Source organism: Ovis aries, chromosome 10 (assembly GCF_016772045.2).
Source record: "Ovis aries strain OAR_USU_Benz2616 breed Rambouillet chromosome 10, ARS-UI_Ramb_v3.0, whole genome shotgun sequence".
Lineage (NCBI taxonomy): Eukaryota > Metazoa > Chordata > Mammalia > Artiodactyla > Bovidae > Ovis > Ovis aries.
In genome coordinates this window covers 52,139,623-52,162,214 of record NC_056063.1, presented here as the reverse complement: position 1 = coordinate 52,162,214, position 22,592 = coordinate 52,139,623, and the positions used below count along the sequence as shown (strand labels likewise).

The 22,592-nt window shown below is 39.7% G+C and overlaps 1 long non-coding RNA gene across 1 annotated transcript; it reads left to right on the top strand.

The window, feature by feature from the left end:
- The first annotated feature begins 3,428 nt into the window (after positions 1 to 3,428).
- LOC121820496 (uncharacterized) lies at positions 3,429 to 5,031 on the top strand. Its single transcript, XR_006061061.2, has 3 exons — positions 3,429 to 3,524; positions 4,097 to 4,183; positions 4,821 to 5,031. It is a non-coding gene; the product is annotated as an uncharacterized LOC121820496 (long non-coding RNA).
- Positions 5,032 to 22,592: the final 17,561 nt, after the last annotated feature.

Sequence of the window (22,592 nt, the reverse complement as noted above, 5' to 3'; positions counted from 1 at the left end):
CAAGTATTAAATATTCTATATGCTTAGGAAATGAACTATTTATAATACATATCTGAAAAAGTGTTGAAACAGAAGTGCAGAAAAAATTTGCAGTGAAATTATGGAAAAATTTTTTCATCTTTTACAATTACCTTATAAAAATAGAGATCAATTTTGTAATTGGAAAATATTATTTAAAATATATTATACCTACTAAATATTTTAATAAGATCAATTTAATCATTAACACTGAGAGTTTAACTGTCTACTCGAAGGCTTATTTCAGAGCTTGCTTCTTAATGTTCTTGCCATTTGATATTTTAATCAACTTTATTCATAGAAAAAGGATCGAAACAAATCTATTTGAATTTTAACAGCAATTGTTTCTGTACCATGGGAAATTCTCTGGTTCCTCTTTATTCTTTTTATATTTTAGAAGTTTATTATGGTAAGGATGTTATTACAGTCTTATACAAATTATGCTAAGACTCTTTTATAAGCGAGGTCTAGTCTAGTTACTTTTAACTTTCACTAGACCTTAACATTCCCTTGAGTTCTATGATGCAGATTAAATATATAGCTGGATGATGGATGAATAGATAGAGAAAAAAGACGGAAAAGCCCTGAAAACTTCTGTATGCATAAATGGTATTGCATTTAATCTTCACAACATCTCCATTTTACCTATAAAAACACTAGACACAGAGACTTTAAGTTACTTCTTTTCTTCCTCTCTATCCATCCACTCACTTGACAAATACTTGTTAAGTTCCTACTACTTGCCTGTGATAGGCGTTGGGAACAGATGGACATGAAAGACAGATGTGGTCTCTGTCCTCAAGGATCTTAGAGTTCAGCATGAAATAAAGCATGACATGGTTGAAACCATTGTTGCATCTCTACTAATTAATTGCAATTATGAACAATAGGCAAAACAAGTACTTAGACAGGGAAAGAGATCAAATCAAGGTAAGGCTCAGCAGTGAAGGAGCAAGGAATGTCAGAGATTCAGATAATAGGATACATTCTTCTATATCTCCTCTTTCACTTACTGTAAAATTAAAAATAAAGTACCTAGTGAACTTGTACTGGATGCCAAAGAGAGAGATATTTATACAGTGTTGTAGACTTTATAATACAGGTCAATCTCAGGAAGGAAACAAATGTTCTTGGTAAGAATAATGCAGAGGTTGCTGTTTTATAAAGGGTAGAGTCAAAGCTAAATTACTGGGAAAAAGTTTCCTTTCTTCAGAGAAGGCTTGAATGTATGGTCCTTACAAAAAATGCATGCTTATTTGGGTGGAGTGTTCTGATTGGAGGACCTTGAATGAGGAATATCCAAAAAAAAAAAAAAAAAAAAAAAGGAGGGGAATTGAGGAATGAGGGTCAGCAAAGAAAAGAGCATCCAAGTGTTGCTGCATATGTAAGTATTAGTCTCTTATGAGTTGAATTAATAAAATCAGTCTTCAGAGATGGATAAATTTGGTGTACTTTGATTAAAGTGAAGACTCTGAACTTGCAAACATCAGAACCCTACCAGGGACTCTAAGTGAGTCAAATTGTGACCATGTTATGAGAGCTTGCTGTCTTTTCTGTGTGTATGTGAGTGTGAAGTCGCTTAGTCATGTCCGACTCTTTGCGACCCCATGGACTAGCCCACCAGACTCCTCTGTCCATGGGATTCTTCAGGCAAGAGTACTGGAGTGGGTTGCCATTTCCTTCTCCAGGGGATCTTCCCAACCCAGGGATCAAACCCAGGTCTCCTGCATTGCAGGCAGATGCTTTATCCTCTGAGCCACCAGGGAAGCCATCTAGAAGCTATCTTTTCTAGATGACTTATTTACTGATTGATTGGTTGATTGATTGTCTACCAGTTTCTATTAATATACACAACTAAACAGTGTTTTCTGTCTAATATTTCTATTTTTATTTCTATAGATATCTGCCTTTGTTTCTGGGTGTTTGTTCCTATAAATTTCCATTTCAGGAATGCATTGTTACTAAAACTTTTATTTGGGGATAATTGTAGATTCATGAGCCATTGCAATAAATAATGGAAAGATGACATGTATCTTTCACCCAATTCTGCCAATGATAACATCTTGCAAAACTTACTGTACAATGTCACAAACAGGAAATTGATCTTATTTTGATCTTAGATTTTTCCCAGCTTTACATGCACGCTTATCTTTGAATATTTATTTCTGTGTGATTTTATCACATTTATCAATGTGTGTAATTTGTGTAGTGCTGTGCTGTGTTTAGTTGCTCAAATGTCTGACTCTTTGCAATCCCATGGGCTATGGCCTACCAGGTTCCTCTAAATCCATGGGTATTTTCTAGGCAAGAATAGTAGAGTGGGTTGCCATGCCCTCCTCCAGGGGATCTTCCCAACCGAGGGATTGAACCCAGGTCTCCTGCATTGCAGGCAGATTCTTTACTGTCTGAGCCAACAGGGAAATTCAAGAATACTGAAGTGGGTAGCCTGTCCCTTCTCCAGGGGATTTTCCCGACTCAAGAATCCAACCAGGGTCTCCTTCATTGCAGGAAGATTCTTTACCAGCTGAGCTTCCAGGGAAGCCCAATTTGTATAGTAGAGTTGTCTAAATGTTTCCTGTATATTTATTGAAAACTGCATTAGACTATGTTATAATTTATTCTCCAGGTGTGAAATATACTTGAGAAAACTCAAGAGGAGAAAGAATGTCAATTTACTCATACTTTCTCTCTTTCCATTCTTCTGTTCTTTCTGTTATTTCATGATTCCTTCTTTTACCATTTCTTTCCTGCTTTAGAGTTCTTCCTTTAAGCATTCTTTTATGGTTTGTCTACCAGTGACTAATTCTTCAGTATCTTCATCTGAGACTGCTTGATTTCCTCTTTCTGTTTGAAAGATATTTTTGCTGGATATAGAACTCTATGTCAGCAGTTCTTTTTCTTTCAGCTCTTGAAAATATCAAGCAGCTTCCTTCTCTCTGGCCTCTGTGGTTTTCAAAGAGAAATGCACTTTTGTTCCAGTTGTTTCCTTCTATGGGTAATGTATCATTCTCTTCTTGTTACTTTCAAGACTTTTTGATTTGAATTTAGTTTTCAGAAGTTTGACCAGGACTTGTCTTGGTGTGGATTTCTTTGTACTTTTACTTTTGATATTTACTCAGCTTCTTAAATCTGTGAGTTTATATCTTTTGCCAAATTTTGGAAATTTGAGCACTTTTTTTTTTAATCTTTGTCTTATTTCTCTGCTTCTTCTGGGATTCTAATAGATCATTTCTTATAGTCTCACTATTCCCTGAGGCTCTGTTTAGACTCTCTTTTTTTTCAGATGAGGCTAAGAGTTCAGGCCTCCATGCTCACCCACATCAGTCCTCAACTGGTACCATTCTGTCTGGAAGCTGGAGCAAAGCTGCTCCTCTTATGGCCTTCATTGAAACCATAGGAAGGGTATCACCTCATTAACACTGACGATAACCCCTCATTATCACATTATCAGTGAATGGTAGTGAAAGTTCTGACTCTCCATTATGCAGCCTCTGAACCATCTCAAGGTGGGTCTATTTTGTTATTACCTTGTGAGAATGTCATAGTTTCCCAACTTGGCTTTTGTGACACTCCTATGCAGGGTGTAGGGGTGCCTTGTTAGAGTTTGCTGAAGGTAGAAATCTAATTCCTCCACCCTGGCCTTCAGTTGTTTTTCTTTCTTTCTTTCTTTGAATCTGTGGCATTTGGCTGAAGAAGAGCAATTATTGTCTAAAAGTATTCCCTTTCTAGGCTGCCTACTCCTGGTTCTTTAGCTGGAGAAAGTAGGCTCTTCTTGGTGTCTTTGATTTGTTTTTCTTTTCATCTCTGCTTGAGGGTTTCCAGGATTCTGACTTCTTTGGAAATCAGTCTAGGGTATGTGAGACAAAAGGAAAACTCTGGAAATTCACCACCATATTACTCCTTGGGCTCCAAGTTTTCTTTTCTTCAACCTTGAGAACCTCCTTATTCCTGTTTTACATATATTTCTAAGGTTTTTAGTTGTACTTAGCAAGGGGAATAGGGAGAATTATGTCTACCTTATCTTCTGAAGCAGAAGTGGAATTCATTTTTAAAATGTAAAAATGACCTTGGCTTGTAGGATGATGATGGATTTGTGGAAGGAAGGAAATCCTGAAGGAACTCTGCCTACTCCTCATCCAGGTGACTTCTAGGACCATTTATGGAGGTACTTGAAGGAAAGGATGAAAGTTTAACTTACCAAGAATGTTCCTTAGTAGATTTGAGAAGAAAGAAAATAAACAAGAAATCATTTGTTATTCTTTTTTTTTTTTCCAAAGAAGCAAATTAACTTTAAAGGTGAGAGAATAGAGGGAAAATCAGATTTACGTAGAACAAATGATTATATTAGAGAAATAATAGGGAAGAGATGTGATAATAATTAGAAATTAAGGTTTGCAGTATTTATACAAATGGATTTAGAGGCTTGCTTTCCCAGAATCCTGAAGAATGAAATCTCATTCCTGTGAAGACAATATGAGTTTCAAAGAGGAGCTATAGAAAATGAGGGTGAAACTAATGTAAAAGAAATGATAAAAAGTAAGCCACACAAATGAGAAACCGTATTTTCCAAAACAGAGTGTTCCTTCTTCTTCCGAACTTTTTGCTGTCTGGTAATTCAATCACGGTGATTTCCTACAACTAGTGAAAGAATATTTGTAAAATTCATTCCTCCAGAATTTCTATTTTGTTCATGTTCTATTTTGTTCATTAATTTAAACGAGGGCAGACACAGTCTGGAGGACAAAAACCTGAAATAAAGCACCATAATTGACGGTTATTCCGTCATGTCTGACTCTTTGCAGCCCCGTGGACTGTAGTCCAGCAGGTTCCTCTGTCTATGGGATTCTCCAGGCAAGAATACTGGAGTGAGCAGCCATGGGATTGAACCAACCCAGGGACTGAACCATGTCTCCTGCATTGGCAAGTGGATTCTTTATGATTGAGACACCTGGAGAGCCCAGAGCATCATAATTAAGAGATCCTTGAAACTCATTAAAGAAGTCAACTATTAAAGTTATCTTCATTGTACTTTATTTGCTAAAAGTATTTTATCTTATCTATCCTAGCATGTACAAGATGTTGTACTAGACTGTGTGATCCAATGTAAATGAGTCACAAGGCCCTTTCCATAAGGTGTTAGGCATACCTGAGAAACCTTGGATTCATTTTTGGAGTTGGGTGGGATATTTATTATAAATAAGTACATCATGTTTGCACCAACCAGGGTATTCTACTATTCAAGTGTAATATTTTACAAAAGTAGTTGTACTAGAAATTCATTTAAAAAAAAAACAAATTAATTCAATTATGGACTAGACCTTTCACTGTTCCTTGTGGTGACATGACCATAATAAGAATTTCTACAGAGAGGGCAACATGGAGGAGAAAGAACATGACAGCCTGGGTGAAAATATTGGCTCTAAAACTAATTGACTTTAAACAAGTCATTTAACTCCTTTAAGCTTTGTCATTAACCCAACTTTGGAAACCTTGAGTGTGTGTGTGTGTGTTAGTCACTTAGTCGCATTCAGCTCTTTGTGACCCATGGACTGTAGCCTGCCAGGCTTCTCTGTCCATGGAATTTTCAAGGTAAGAACACTGGAGTAGATAGCCACTTCCTTCTCCAGGGAATCTTCCTGACCTTGGTATCAAACCTAGGTCTCCTGCATTGCAGGCAGATTCTTTACCATCTGAGCCACTGGGACACCCTTAGTCCTAATTGAATCTGGATTCTTAGAAAATTTAGATGTGTTTTGAGAACCAAAACCGTCTACACACATATAGTTTACTGTATGTCATTGGAGAATTGTACTGTTGAACTGTTCCCACTAGTACAATTTTACTACTCCAGGAAACTTTAGCTCAAAAAGATAAAAATTGAAAATAGCCATACATATTTTTTAGGGAAATTTTCCTTATTCCATGCAAAAGGCATCTACATTAACATCAGACATTCAGCTTTTCAATAGCTACTTTTCCCCCCTTCAGACTGCTCTTTTCTCCTCATTATTCTTAGAAACTATAGCCTAAAAATCTTAATTTTGCTGTGTTCACCACATCTCCTTCTTCTCTGAGGTGGTTAAGGGATAGAGTGAGCTATTTCACATATCTCAGCCCAGAAACTGTAGTACATCTCTTCCTTTCTCTAATCTTACTCTATTCTTACTTCATTTCAAGACCATCAAGGTGACACATGCAAGCTGCTGATACTTATGTTTTGAGGCACACATACACACATGCAGAATGTTAAATAGACATTCCCAAAGAGCAACTAAGTCCCAGGAAATAGTTTCTGTATCTGACAATATCATCTTTCTAAGACGATGGTTTAATGGATTTGACCTTCCTTTCATGCTAGGAGATTATTGAGCCACACAGGAAACTTTCTGATAGGAGATAGTTATAGGCAAGCTTTTCACTTGCCTTTTTTTGGACAGAAATACAAAATACAGTTTCTAGGTTATACTACTCCAGAAACCAGTTGAAAATTGAGAAATTTGTTTTATACAAGTTTTTTTAATGAAATAAATGTATTTCTTATCATCCCTATGTCAAAGTTTCAACCTAATGCAGTAATACAACTTTCAGAATGGTCCAGATTCTTACTACTATTTTGTTCTTGTATTCCAAAGAATAAAGAACCATCTTAACATGTTTAAGTCCCACATATTCTGAAAGGAATACATCCTGAATGCTCAGAGTCAGTAGCTTTCAGCCCAGCCCTGAAGCATGTAGGTCAGGTGCCCTAAGAGTGTTGTCACCATGACCTGAGCAGGCTAAGTTTATAAAGGTTCCCTCACGAGATTGCTTCTGCTCTCTAAGAGGTCACTAAACCAGCATTTTAGGTCAAGGAGAGCATCGTAAGCAGATAATTCTCTTCATTGTTGCCTAGTGGAGGTGTGGGGCTTAAATGTTCCAAGGTCCATCAATTTCAATTATTCCTAAGACACCTGCAAAGAGTCTTGATGGCACATGGGGGTCATTGAATGACATCTTTTGAATGACAAAGCAATTTATTGAATCTAGTGAATTGGTGTGTGAAGAATTGACTTTGAGATGTAATCACTGTTTTTAAGTCTTTCTTATGTGACAGTCATCGTGCGAATACTCTCACATATGTGGTCTTTACTACCTTTATAAAGTGCATGCTGTTATTTTTATTTTGCATGCGAGAATACTGAAGCTCAAAATGTTGTCTAAAATAAGATGTTTGCATAAATGTTTAGTTGGGATTTGGAGCCATGGCTATACCTAAAAAATGAATGCTTTTTGCATAAACCATTTTGAAGATCATACCATTCATCAAAGAAAATATGTCCAAGAAACAGATTTTGAAGGCACAGAAGAAATGTTATTTTATTTCAGAAATCTCTGACTTTGTAAAGTACAGGAAAACAGGTAGAGATGTTCACTATGGCTTTTTTTCCTGAACTGAGACTCCACTAGTTGTGTTCAGTTAAATCTTTGTATTATATCTTAGTTTTTTTGACTATGAAAAGTTTCTTTCCCCTTCTTTTTTAAACTTCCATATGCCTGCCTATTAAGTCACTTCAGTCATGTCCAACTCTGTGCAACCCTGTGGACTGCAGCCTGCCAAGGCTCCTCCATCCATGGGACTCTCCAGGCAAGAATACTGGAGTAAGTTGCCATTGACCTTCTCCAAGGGATCTTCCTGACCCAGGGATTGAACTCATGTCTCTTACATCTCCTGCATTGGCAAGCTGGCTCTTTACCACTATCACCACCTGGAAAGTCCCAAACTTCAGTATAGATGAATTTTAATTATTCAAAACTGTTTTTTTTTTTTTTTCAATTTCAGGCACATTTTAAACTGCCTTCTCATGTTAACATTATGACAAGAAGTAGAGAGAGATGCAATGAAGAAGCTTTGCCTAGCACCCCAGGGCTATGGCTCAGAGCAGTCAGTGTCTAGACAGGACTGTTTTCCACAGCAGTGCTAGAAGGGCAGAAGCAAATACTCCACTTTCAGACTGTGACGCCTCCTCTTCTTTTGGATTCTTGTCTGTGTAGCCTCCCTTTCACTGAAGGCTTTGAAATCTGATGAAGAATGACATGAGAAGGGTGCATTTCATGCTGTGAAGTTTGATTTTCTAGTCTATTGATTGTGGTGTCATGTAGATTTGATACCTGCTATAATTAACCATCAGTCAATAGTCTCAGTGGCACCCCACTCCAGTATTCTTGCCAGGAAAATCCCATGGAAGGAGGAGCCTGGTAGGTTGCAGTCCATGAGGTCGCTAGGAGTCGGACACGACTGAACAACTTCACTTTCACTTTTCACTTTCATGCAATGGAGAAGGAAATGGCAACCCACTCCAGTGTTCTTGCCTGGAGAATCCCATGGATGGCGGAGCCTGGTGGGCTGCCATCTATGGGGTCGCACAGAGTCGGACATGACTGAAGTGACTTAGCAGCAGCAGCAGCAGCAGCAGCAGCAGCAACAGCAGCAATAGTCTCACTGGATTTATGTTCCATATGTTTAGTGATGGATACCTTAGACTGGTACTGAAGTTCTGAACTTCTCTTACTGGTGACTGCTTACTTTGGATATGTAAGAATATGAATACCAGAAAGTTCCCATACATAAAGGAGGAATTAAATGGCCTGTTTGCTTCATTATATTTTTAGAGAAGGCCTACACTTAGGGTTTTGGGGAAGGAAATGGCAACCTGCTCCAGTATTCTTGCCTGGAGAATCCCCATGGACAGAAGAGTCTGGTGGGCTACAGTCCATGGTGTTGCAAAAAGTTAAACATGACTGAAGCAACTGAGCACACTCTTAGGGTTTAGAGCATGGATTTGAGGCAAGGCTATTAGAATTTGGATCCTGGTTCTATTAATTTTTAGCTCTGCTCAAATGGGAAATTTACTTAAAATTTCTATATCTCAGTCTCCCTACTGATGAAATAGAATGGAACTTACTTTCTGCAATTATTTTAAAAAATTAGACTCAGGACAAGTTATGCATTAAAACCATTCTAGTGAAAGTGTCAAAAGTAGCTCATTTGTGCCTGACACTTCGTGATCCCATGGACTATACAGTCCATGGAATTCTCCAGTCCAGAATACTGGAGTGGGTAGCCTTTCCCTTCTCCAGGGGATCTTCCCAACCCAGGGATCAAACCCAGGTCTTCCACATTGCAGGTGGATTCTTTAGCAGTTGAGCCACAAGGGAAGCCCAAACCATGCTAGGCACACAGTAAATGTTAGAATGTTAGCTCCTTTTTTTTTTTTTTTTTTTTGACTATGGATGCTTGATCATCTTTCCATGAGGGACTAAAGCATCAATTCAAAAGCTGAATAACATCATTGAAATTTTCTGTGAAACACAAAATAATTTCTCTTTCTCCAAACTATTTTTCTTTATTAGCATTATATTCCATCAAAAGTTATAACCAGAGTCTTAGAATATAATATTGAGCTCTTCCTCTCTTTGAACACTGAGAAATCTTATATTTCAAAATATGTCTACATTTCTACAAACCTTTCAACTAAGTTCTCTGCCAGCTGTGTGTAGGAGTCAGGGAAAAATTACAGTGACTAGGTAAGGATGATAGACAAGAAGGATTTTCTTAGGAAGAAAAGTTGGCATTTTTGTGGTGGTGCCAATCTAGAATTTTAAGTCACTTTGCTATAAAACACATGGATGGAGGAATTCTAGCAAATATTCTCTCTTTGCTCTTACAGAAAATGTTTAGTGTCAACAACTATATAAACTGGGGAGTAGTTTATATATCAAGTAAATTTCCACAAAATGCTTTTTATATAACAAAAGGTGTACAAGATTCACCTTAAGATAGAATTGGAGATTCAATTTCAGGTTAATCTCTCGCAGATGAGAACTCCGTCATATGTTTACAAGATTGAAGATGACAACTAAGTTAAAAATTGTCATAAATTTGGCACAGGTGTTGGTGAATGTATCCTGGGAAATGTCTAAATCAGCAGTAAGCTCATCAGTCCAGCCTCTCAACTATCCATCAACTGGAACCAAGCACTGTGGTGTCAAAAGCTGTCAAAAACAATCAGCTTCCCACATAGAATGCTCCCATCATGATGTGTTTCCTGGGGTGTTTAAGCCCCCTTGCTAATTTGCATATGCAGCTTATCAATACCAAGAGTTTCAATCTGAGAAGTTCTTTGATTCAGCTACATGCATTCTTTTAAACATGTGTTTTGTCAAAAAAAAAAAAAAAAAAAAGGCCGGTCCCAGCTATGAGCACCGAAAGCCTCCATGATGCCAAATCTTCTGTACAAGTTTGGTCTTTATTTTTCTTGATCTCAGGAGCATTTGACAAAATTGACCACTCCTTCCCTTTGGTATCCCCTTCTGTGACTTGCTTAGCATCGCTCCCTTTATCTGTTTTTGTATCTCTCCCCTTGTTTCTCTACCACAGTTTCTCCCTCCCCTTTGGATTCTCTTCTTCCTTTTCCTTATCAGTTCTATCCAATCAGTAAATATTAGATTTTTGAAGCCTGCTTACCCTTTCCTTTCTCTCTTTCTGTGATCATATCTACTCTTGGCACTTGAATTACCACTTACCTACTGATAACTCCTATCTTATCCTGCTGCTGCTGCGGCTAAGTTGCTTCAGTCGTGTCCTACTCTGAGACTCCATAGACGGCAGCCTACCAGGCTCTGCTGTCCCTGGGAATCTCCAGGCAAGAACACTGGAGTGGGTTGCCATTTCCTTCTCCATTGCATGAAAGTGAAAAGTGAAAGTGAAGTCACCTCAGTCATGTCCGACCCTTCGCAACCCCATGGACTGCAGCCCACCAGGCTTCTCCATCCATGGGATCCTCCAGGCAAGAGTACTGGAGTGGGTTGCCATTGCCTTCTCCTATCTTATCCTAGGTTCCTCCAAAAGCAGAATGAAGCAAAAGTTTGTAGTTTATTTAAAAGTTATTCCAGGCAGTGGCAGAAATGCATAGAGTAAGCAAGACAGGGAAGGAGAAAAAGCCAACAGAAGGTTGATTTATCAAGTTGACCACTTCTGCAGAGGCCACTGGTGCTAGATCCTTCTGAGATCTTATAAAATGCAGCTCAGATCTGTCCACCTAGGGGAAAATAAAAATAAGCATTTATTCATCAACTTCAATCCCCATTGATCAAGGATGGCATCACAGGAGTTAACTCCCTCACATTCTGGGGGGTTCCATATACAAGCCTCAGGCAGCCACCAAGAGATACAGGGCTAAGGCCTAGGAGTGAAAGTGATAGTCACTCAGTCATGTCTGGCTCTTTGCAACCCCATGGACTGTAGCCCACAAGGCTCCTTCAGTCCGCAGAATTCTCCAGGCAAGAATACTGGAGTGGGTAGCTATTCCCTTCTTTAGGGGATCTTCCCAACCTAGGGATCAAACCCATGTCTCCCACACTGTAGGCAGATTCTTTACTATCTGAGCCACCAGGAAAGCCCAAGGTTTAGGAGAGGTGCTATCAAATTTGATCTTTGTGTATCTGGTTGGAGCTAGGATGAAAAGGGATACAGTGGTGATTGTAACAGATTTGGTTGGAGTAAGAGGTGGGGTAGAAGGGATGTATTGGATGTGTGAAGGGGGCCTGATAAAATGTTGAGGGATCATTCTCTTGTCTGAACTTTTTTATACTCCAAATGCATATAACTAACTCAATTCATGCTTTTTTCCAAGAACTTCCTCCAAAGAACTGCCTTGGGAAATGGTACCTAGTTGCTTATGGTACAAAACCTAGTCATCATCCTTGATGTTCCCCCTCCTCAATTCTCCATCAACCAATTCCTTTTAGTGGTCTTCTCCCTGTTTACAGACCCTCCTGCAGTTTAAACCATCATCTTCTCTTACTTTGACTATAGAAAAAGCTACTCCGCATTTGTTCTTGATTCTTTTAGCTCTGTTCTCCACTGTGACATATAAGAATCATTTTTCAGTGAAAGTCTAGACACATACAGTTCTGTCAGTTCAGTCATGTCCAACTCTTTGTGACCCCATGAATTGCAGCACAAAGAGTTGACTCATTGGAAAAGACTCTGATGCTGGGAGGGATTGGGGGCAGGAGGAGAAGGGGACAACAGAGGATGAGATGGCTGGGTGGCATCACTGACTCAATGGACATGAGTCTGAGTGAACTCCAGGAGTTGGTGATGGACAGGGAGGCCTGGCGTGCTGCGATTCATGGGGTTGCAAAGAGTCGGGCACAACTGGGCGACTGAACTGAATTGAATTAAGGCCTCCCTGTCCATCACCAACTCCTGGAGTTCACTCAAACTCACGCCCATTGAGTCGGTGATACCATCCAGCCATCTCATCCTCTGTCATCCCCTTCTGCTCCTGCCCTCAATCCCTCCCAGCATCAGAGTCTTTTCCAATGAGTTAACTCTTTGCATGAGGTGGCCAAAGTATTGGAGTTTCAGCCTCAGCATCAGTCCTTCCAATGAACACCCAGGGCTGATCTCCTTTAGGATGGACTGGTTGGATCTCCTTGCAGTACAAGGGATCCAACACATACTTCTCTTGCTAAATCCCTTTACTGACTTCACATTGCTCTTAAGGCAAAGTCCAGTCAGTTCAGTTCAGTCACTCAGTCATGTCTGACTCTTTGTGACCCCATGAACTACATCATGCCAGGCTTCCCTGTCCATCACCAGCTCCTGGAGCTTGCTCAAACTCATGTCCATTGAGTCGGTGATGCCATCCAACTATCTCATCCTGTGTCATCCCCTTCTCCTCCTGCCTTCAAACTTTCCTAGCATCAGGGTCTTTTCCAATGAGTCAGTTCTTTGCATCAGGTGGCCAAAGTATTGGAGTTTCAGCTTCAGCATCAGTCCTTCCAATGATTATTCAGGGTTGATTTCCTATAGGTTTGACTGGTTTGATCTCCTTGCAATCCAAGGGACTCTCAAGAGTCTTCTCCAACACCACAGTTCAAAAGCATCAATTCTTTTGAGCTCAGCTTTCTTTATGGTCCAACTCTCATATCCATACATAACTACTGGAAAAACCATAGGTTTTTTCCAAAAGACAAAGTCCAAACTCCTTAAAATTGGTCTGAGTTGAACCCTGCCTATCTCTGCTCATCATCTTCCTTGTAGTTCACAATGGTCCAGTTGCACAGTTTCCTTTCTTATGTCAAATGACACAAGCTCCCTTCTTCATCTGTTCTTGAACTCACTACTGTAGTAAATATATTCTTTTCTGTGAGATATTTTGGGAAAAAAAGGCAGATACATAGAGATGTTTAGAACTTAGAACAATGGTGTGAGGCAAACACAGGGGACAACCAGAGAGAAGAAAGCAGTTCAGAACAAGGGAACTGAGATCTGATTTAAACATTGACTACAGTCCTATTTTTATCCAGGGCCCATTATCCAGGCATTCAGTATTTACTCACTGAACAAATCAGCTATACAGCACATAGCTTGTGCAAAATACTATCACAAGTGCTTTGAAACATTAATTCATTTACTTAATTACTGCTGTGTTTCAAAATAGAGCTATGTTCCAGATTTTGGTTCCTTAATGTTGTCATGCTTATTAGGCAAAATACTACACCTCTCAGAAGTCTGGTGGTTTTATAGAATGAGTGGTTTAAACCTTGAGATTAAATTATTACACATTATGCATTTCTGGAATTACCTGATCTCAAAAACACTCTTGCTTTTTCATTTAGTTTTTCTTTAATTCATTCAATATTTGATGAGAATTGTCTCCATGTTAGGAACTTTGCTACCAATGGAATGTGTTTCCAGGACATCAGATTCCCTGTACAAACCTGACCTTTCTTCCCCTTTTGGCGTTCCCTGCCACATGTCTCTCCTAGTTTTAGATAAAATTCTTCATAGCTACCTAAATTCTCTTGTCATAGAGGACACATTTAATCTGTACCCAATTTCTTAACTTGAAATGAAAGACTTTTTACTATGCATGTGCAGCCCAGATGATGTCCCTGAGAGTTCAGTTCTAATCCCCATTTCACATGTCTAGTTCCAACCATCCTGCCATTCCAGTAGGAGACTCTCATAAGGAATGTGTTCTTCTGTCACTGGCCTGTTTTTGCAATCAGCTTCCAGCTACTTGCAAAGTTCTTTAATCTTGGATTACCCCAGACATTGTAATCATTCTTAAACATCCAGGTTGAATGCTGCCTTTTATTAGGAAAGTTATTTTGCAGAGATGGACACTGTCTCCTCTGAATTCTTATATCATTTTGTGCTTGTGTTTGTCTTCCCAATTTTACATATTTGGAAACTCCTAATTCAACTCTGAGTTTTTCAAGTTCACAAGTCTTATCTTCTCCATGTTTCCTTTATCAGCACTTTGGAAGAGACTATCACCATCAAAACAACAGAGATATCTAAGAAAAAAGCAAAATTAAGGTTATTCAGAAATTATATAAAGAGAATTTTAATATTTCACTAAAGGGTATGAAGTCAGCCTTACATTAAAGGAAAGCCATTTTTAGATAGAAAAACAGAATTTCTATTGGCATTTTCTCCAAAATTAGACAACAAACTCATTTCCATCTCAATCAAAATAGCATATTTTAAATTACCAAAAATTCATGTAAAATAATCAGCATGTGAGAATATCTTGGAATATTCTATTAAAGAAAAGTAACTAGCAGAAAGTCATTTTTTTTGGTTTTAAAAGTGTTATTAAGATATACTAAAGTAATCTTGTACGAGTTCATAAAGAAAAGACGTTAACTAAAATTCAGAAAGTGAAAGAAAGTGAATTCACTGTCGTGTCCAACTCTTTGCGACCCCATGGACTGTAGCCTAGCTGGCTCCTCCTTCCATCCATGGTATTTTCCCGGCAAGAGTCCTGGAGTGGGTTGCCATTTCCTTCTCCAGAGGATCGTCCTGGCCCAGGAAATGAACCTGGTTTTCCCTCGTTGTAGGCAGACGCTTTTACCATCTGAGCCACCACGGAAACAATCAACATATTGCTGAAGAAGATATTTAAAATTGTTGAAGATCTGATAGGTTATTCAGAAGGTTCTACTGGGGAATTTGGATAGCTCTTTTCATAAACTAAAGCTAAGTCCTTACTGGGAGCTTTATTCTAAAACAAATACCAGATATACGAGCATTTAAACTAAAAAGAGAAATTCTAAAGCACCAAAAGAAATAATCTCACTTTAAAAAAACTTCAGAAAGAAAAAAAAAAAAACAACACTTTCTAACTTAGAAATTGAGAAAGTCGTAAATTAGACCTCATAAAAAGTATAAATTTGACGTTGCAAAAAAATTCATAATGTCACAAGAAGGATGACAACTATGGAAAATATATGCAAAGTATAAAATCTATGCCAGACGATTGCCATATTTTCTTACTATGTAAAGAGTCCTCACAATAGAAAAATGAGTAAAGATGAAGCAACATTTCACAGGAAAAAATTACAGATAGTGAATAGCTAGCCATATGGTTAAATGTTAAAAGTCACTCATAACTATAGGTGAAAATTTAAGTAACAATAAGACATTATTTCCCCCTATCTTATCGGAAACTCTAGACTGTTTTATAATGGCCAATGCTGGCTAGAATAATTACTCACAAATCGTGTTGAAAGGCAATGTTAAAATACCAAGGTTTCTTCTGATTCAGAATCCTACTCACAGGAATTAATCTTACAGTTTTACTTAAATGCAAAGATGTTCACTGATGCTCAGATCCAGCAGCAACACAAATGTTCACCAAACAGAGACATATTAATAATGTTCATGTGTTCAGTCATGTCTGACTCTTTGTGACCCCAAGGACTATAGCCCATCAGGCATCTCTGTCCGTGTTGTCCAGGCAAGAATACTGTGTGGGCTGCCATTTCTCCCCCAAGGGATCTTCCTGACCCAGGGATCAAACCTGCGTCTCCTGCCTCTCCTGCATTTGCAGGCAGATTCTTTACCAATGAGCCACTTGGGAAGCCCATTAATAATATTTGTACATTGTGTTACTTTGCAATTGTGATTGGAAGTGGGTAGATTTAACTGTTTAAATGGAAAGTTGGCCAAAATATTAGCTAGTTAAAAAAACCCATGATGCACAAATATTTGTGTAAATGAAAGGATTGTTTACTTGCAATAATACATGTATTTTTCTAGACATGAAGACAGGAAACTTACCGTGGTTTGATCTGGGGAATAAAACTGAGTGTGCGGGAAGGGGGTAGGGGGCAGCATTACTTTCAATGTCTCCAGCATTATTGGAGTATTTTATAAACCTAATGAAGGAGTGTTTTTTATAGGTTTCTTTCTTTTTTTTTTTTTTCAAAAACTGGCACTTTTTTTTACCTCTCTCACTTTTGACTGAGAGAGTTATTCAGGAATAACTTATTTGTTCGAAGACACCATGTGTCTTCCTGGTAACTGATGCATCCAGAAATTGAAATATTCATGCTCCCTGATGGTGACAAATCCCTGTTGGGGTTAATTTTTATATTTCTGCTTTGCTCTGACAGGAGTGCTGAAATCTGCATGTGCGTGTCACAGCTAGGATGTTTCTGGCACAAGCAGAGGCTCTTGCTGCTGCCACATGGAAAGGATGGATGCCTGTGACAGCCGTGGCAGCTTGCTGGCGAGGAACAGCCTCATTTATTTTGGCATTGCGTACTTCATACTTTTTCCCGTGTCCTTTGCTTTCTGTACATCCTTCCAGGTTTAGTAGAAAAATAGATTTCACGGTATTAGTATTTTTTCTCTGTTGCTCCCTGATAAAACAACGGTGATGAATATTGCTTTTCTATGTGCTCTAATTGCCAAATATGAAAGCTTAGCTTGCAGTCATGTAACTAAAGGGACAACTGCTTTGGTGAGTGACTCTTCTGATGACCACGTGTGATTCTCCACCCAATTCCAATGTGTGGGCCTTTTTTTTTTTTTTCCTGTGCCACCAAGCAGTTCTCTGACACTAGCTGGAAAGACAAAACCAAAAAACTTTGACACTTCCCTAGTGGTCCAGTGGTTAAGACTCTGAGATTCCACTGCAGTGGGTGCAGGTTCCATCCCAGGTTGGGGAAAATAAGATCCTGCCTGCTGTGAGCTGCAGTCAAAACAACAAAAACAGCAAAAAAGAAAAAAAGTGGAGCCTGCACCCACATGTTCATAGCAGCATTATTCACAATAACCAAGACCTGAAAGCAACCTAAGTGTCAACTGACAGATGAATGGATGAAGAAGATGTAATGCATAAATATAAAGGAATGGTACTCAGCCTACCCTAAAATTAAACTCTACCCTGACACCACCTACTCAGAGATAGCATTGGGTCCCACGGCGGACTACCCCTACTTCAGAACCAGTGGCGAGTCCAGATTGTCACCTGTGCTTCTGACCAAACAGCTAGAGGTCAGAGGTCCCCACGACCCTCTCTTTTAGCTCCATCAACTTGCTTGCATGGCTTACATGCAAGGGAAAACAGTTTACTTACGAGATCACCAGTTTGATATAAAAACATGTAACTCAGGATGAGCTAGATGGAGGGGACGTGTCACATAAGGTGTGGGGAAGGGCTCAGAGCTTCCATGTTCTCAGTGCATCTCCACATGTTCACCGACCCCAAACCTCTTCAAACTCCATCCTTTTGGGGTTTTATGGAGACTTTATTGCATATGCATGATTGACTAAAACATTGGCCATTGACAACTGAGTTTAATCTCCAGCCCTTCTTCCCTCCCAGGAGATCAGCGACTGAGAATTCCAACCCTCTAATCACATTGTGAGCTCCACTGGCAACCAGCTCCCATCCTTAGGGGACCTAGATACTTTCCAAAAGTCACCAACTTAAGCGAAAAATGACACCTTTGTCGCTCTCACCATTTAGGAAATTTTGAGAGTTTTAAGAACTCTATGTCATGGATACAAAATGGGAGATTAGCACTGACATATATACACTACCACGTGTGAAACGGATAGCAAGTGGGAGCCTGCTGTATAGCGCAGGGAGCCCAGCTCAGTGATCCATAATGACCTAGAGGGGTGGGATGGGGATTGGGGGTGGGAGGGAGGTCCCGGGGTGGGGGACATATGTATACATGTGGCTGATTCTCTTCATTGTACAGCAGAAACTAACATAACACTGTAAAGTAACTATGCTACCATTAGGAAAAGAAAACAAGAACTCTATGTCAGGAATGGGGTGAAGACCTCATATGTGTTTCTTATTTCAAATCACAATATTATGCCATGTTTGGCCACAATTTTAGGAAGTCTGAGGGTAACAAATACAGAAGGAAAAGCCAAGTAATAAACATATGGAGGGTCCCCTCCCTCTTGTCCTTTATTCTGTAGGAGTGCTGCTACAAGGAATTTCTCATGATACTGCTTATTTAAGTCAAAAGTGTGGAGCTCAGCTTGCAGCCTCTTCAGGGAGAAGAGTAGGGTAAATACTGATCACTTCTGGCCATGTTTTGTATTCTGAGTTCAACATTATTAGCTAGATAATAATTGTTCCCAAGTGATGGTAGTGTTTTTTTTTTTTTTAAATGATCATTTCTTATAGTTGAATTTAGTGTGCTTAGAGCCTCATGTGTGATGATAACTCAAAAAAATTGTTGGCTGCCCACTTTGTTACTTAAGTAACAATAGGATGCAGAGGACAAATATTCCTCTAATCATAGTATTCAGTGTTTCTAATAAGTTAGAAAAAACAAAAATAAAAAAGAGCCAAATGTAAAGAGCCAAAAGTCACTATTAAAGAATAAAAATATAGATGTATTTAACCCTATGGAATCTGGAAAAATGGGAGAAGTGAACCTATTTGCAGGGCAGGAATAGAGATGCAGACATAAGAATGGATATGGAGACACGGGGTATGGGGAAGGGGAGGCTGGGATGAACTGGGAGGTTAGGACTGACTGCTGCTGCTGCTGCTGCTGCTGCTAAGTCGCTTCAGTCGTGTCCGACTCTGTGTGACGCCATAGACGGCAACCCACTAGGCTCCTCCATCCCTGAGACTCTCCAGGCTAGAATACTGGAGTGGGTTGCCATTTCCTTCTCCATATATACACTACCAGGTATGAAATAGACAGCTAGTGGGAAGTTGCTGTATAGCACCGGGAGCTCTGCTCGGTGCTCTGTGATGAACCTAGATGGGCTCAGGGACATGAGAGAGAGGTCCAGGTGGGAGAGGATACATGCATTTCATATGGCTGAGCTTCCCTGGTAGCTCAGCTGGTAAAGAATCCACCTGCAATACAGGAGACCCCGGTTCGATTCCTGGGTTGGGAAGATCCCCTGGAGGAGGGCATGACTATCCACTCCAATATTCTGGCCTGAAGAATCCCCATGGACAGAGGAGCCTGGCCGGCTACAGTCCATGGGGCTGCGGAGTCGGACACAACTGAGCGACTGAGCGCAGCACGCACAATACTATAAAGCAATTACACTCCAAAGAGATAAATGAATAAGCACCGACATGGCTTCCATATCAAAAGTTTATTTGACCCTCTACTTCTTCAAACACTGAACACAGTAATTCACACAGTGCATAGGCACCCTCAGAATTCAACTCACCTGTTTCACAGAACTCACTTGTTGCTATTAATAGAAACTGATGCACCTTTTTTCCCCTTTCTTTGAAATTGAGGCTCACAAATCTTTCTATAAGGAAAATCACCAAATTACTTTTTCACAATTTCTATATAAAGTTATTAAAAAGTATAATAGCTACTTACAAGAAAAGGAAGGCATTTTAGTACCAGGACATGAGGAAGCTGTTTCTCTCACTTTTCAAAATGGAATTTAGCTACTTTCATGGAGTTTCATTTTTAATGTTTTTATTAAAACTCATGCTCATTGAAAATGTTTCAAAGCATGAAGAAAGTTATAGGGTGACAAGTTACTTCTCCTTGCCTTATTTCCCCAATTTAAGCATATCACTTAAATTCTTAGGGGCTTCTTAGGCGACTCAGTGGTAAAGAATCTGCCTGCAATGAAGGAGACATAGGTTAAATCCCCGGGTGGGGAAGATCCTCTGGAGAAGGAAATGACAACCTACTCTAGTATTCTAGACAGAGGAGCCTGGTGGACTAAAGTCTATGGGGTTGTAAGAGTCAGACATGACTGAGCATGCACTCATACATGCTATATTCTTAAATATTTTTGTGACAGATTAGAAGATTTTCATTGTTTTCAAGAGAATATCTGACTTGTTTTTATGAAGGCTGCTTTCAAATCCTTGTCCCATAATTCCATTCATCATCACGTTGGCATTTGTTATCTTTTCTCAGTATGATAGTTACTTTTAATTGTATCAAACTTTCAGCAATTATGTTAGGAGACTCTAGGTCCTATTTAAACCTTTTATTTTAGCATATGGTCACCTACTTGGGATTAGCACACATCTCCTGGCATACTGTGGTTCCAAGAACAATTTGTTTAAGTATATACTTTAGTGGTTTTTAATATAATTACTAATACATGCAAACATCACCACAGTCAATTTTGGAACATTTTCAACATGGAAGTGAGAAACCCTGTATCTTTAGGAATGCTCTCCCTGTCTCCTCATCGCTCAGCCCTAAGAAAGATTAATTTAACTTTGAATCTGTGGGTGTGCCTGTTCCAGAGATTCTACATGAATGGAATTCAAACATATGACTTCATTTGCACTTATCAAAATGTTTTCAACATTGTAGCACGTATGTGCACTTTATTCTTTTCCATAGCCAAATAATTTTTCGTCTTTTCATCTATGGATATACCACATTTTGCTTATCTGTTGATAGATGGCCAGCTGATGGACAGTTGGACTGTTTCCACCCATTGGCTATTGTAAACAGTGATGCTGTGAACATTTGTATATAAGTTTTTGTCTAAATGTCTAACTTCATCCCCTTTGAGTGTATATATAGGAGCAGAATTTCTGGGTGCTTCTACATTTAATGCTATAATTCCATGTTTAACCTTTAGAGGAGTCACCAAACTGGTCTGTACAATGTCTGCACCATTTTCCATTCCCACTAGCAACATATGGGGGCTCTAATTTCTCCACTTCTTCACTCACACCTATTGTTTTCTTTTGTCTTTTGGACAATTCAATTCTTAGAGACTTTAAAGTACTATTTTTTGTCTGCTTGGTTTATCTGGTGCCACTGGGGCTCCTACACCTGTCCATTGCCTGAGGAAGAGACCAAAGCTGAGGCGCCTAGTGCCTCTACGGGGTGAAAGTCTCCCCCTCTCCTCAAGGGATACAGCATTCTTCTGGAAGAAAATGAAAGAAAGGGAAAGTTGCGCAGTTGTTTCCAGCTCTTTGCAACCCCACGGACCATACAGTCCATGGTATTCTCCAGGCCAGAATACTGGAGTGGGTAACCTTCCCCTTCTCCAGGGGATCTTCCCAACCCAGAGGCTGAACCCAAGCCTCCCGCATTGCAAGTGGATTCTTTACCAGCTGCACTATACGGGAAGCCCAAGAATACTGGCGTGGGTAGCTTATCCCTTCTCCAGCTTATCCCTTCTCCAGCTTATCTTCCTGACCCAGGAATCAACCCGGGGTCTCCTGCATTGCAGGCAGATTCTTCACCAACTGAGATGAGGGAAGCCCTCTTCTGGAAGAATCTCATTAAAAAAAATTTTTTTTTTTTACACAACATAAAACATACCATTCTAACCGTATTTAACTGTATGGTTCAGCGGCATCAAACACATTCACATTGTTGGGCAACTCTCACCATCATTCATCTCCTAAATTTTTCAGCAATTCTACTCCTGGGCATAGACCCAGAGAAAACCATACCTCCAAAGGATACATGCACCCCAGTGTTCATTGCAGCACAGTTTACAGTAGCCAGGACATGGCAGCAACCTAAATGTCTATTAATGGAGGAATGGATAAGGAAGACGTGGTACATATATGCAATGGACTATTAGTCATAAAAAGGAATGGGATTGGGCCATTTGCAGAGACCTGGGGGAGAGACTCTTATTGTAGCTGGATCCCTTTTGCCATTGGCACCCACTCACACAATCTCTTGCTGAGGGAGGGATGTCTTAGGTCTATGGAGACAAAGAGACTTTCCAGCCAAGCTGCCTGCTTGGTTCCCCCTGGCAGATGTCCTGGGCACAGAGGTTCTCTATGTGGAAGTGGATCCTATCCCTTGTTTGTTGATTTCCAGAGTGAGTTGGTATCTCTCACCCTTCTATACACCACCCTGCTTGCCTGGTGTTATTCCCAGAATTCCTATTTGATCCAGGGGAGGAATGAACTCATTTGGGCTCCCTTCTCTGCCCTGATGGGAGATCCATCATCAGGGGCTGGGTAGCCTTTCTGTATTAGGTGGAGTGTTGGGTGGAGTAAGATCCTACCACTCTATTTTTCCGTTTCGTTTTGGGATCATAAACCAGTTCGTCTTCCTCTTTCCACCATCCAGAGTTCTTCTGTTGTCTCTTGCATTATTTCCAGGGTTTATAGCTGCAGTCGGTGAAGAGAAGCTGGGAGAGATGAATCGGCACCCACTTGTCCAGACTGGAAGTCTCCAGCTGTTTCTTAATGTGCATGACTCCCCAACTAAACTCTGAGGGCTTGGGCATAGGGACCATGTCTTGATGTTGTGTCTTCAGTGTTTAATACAACTTCTGA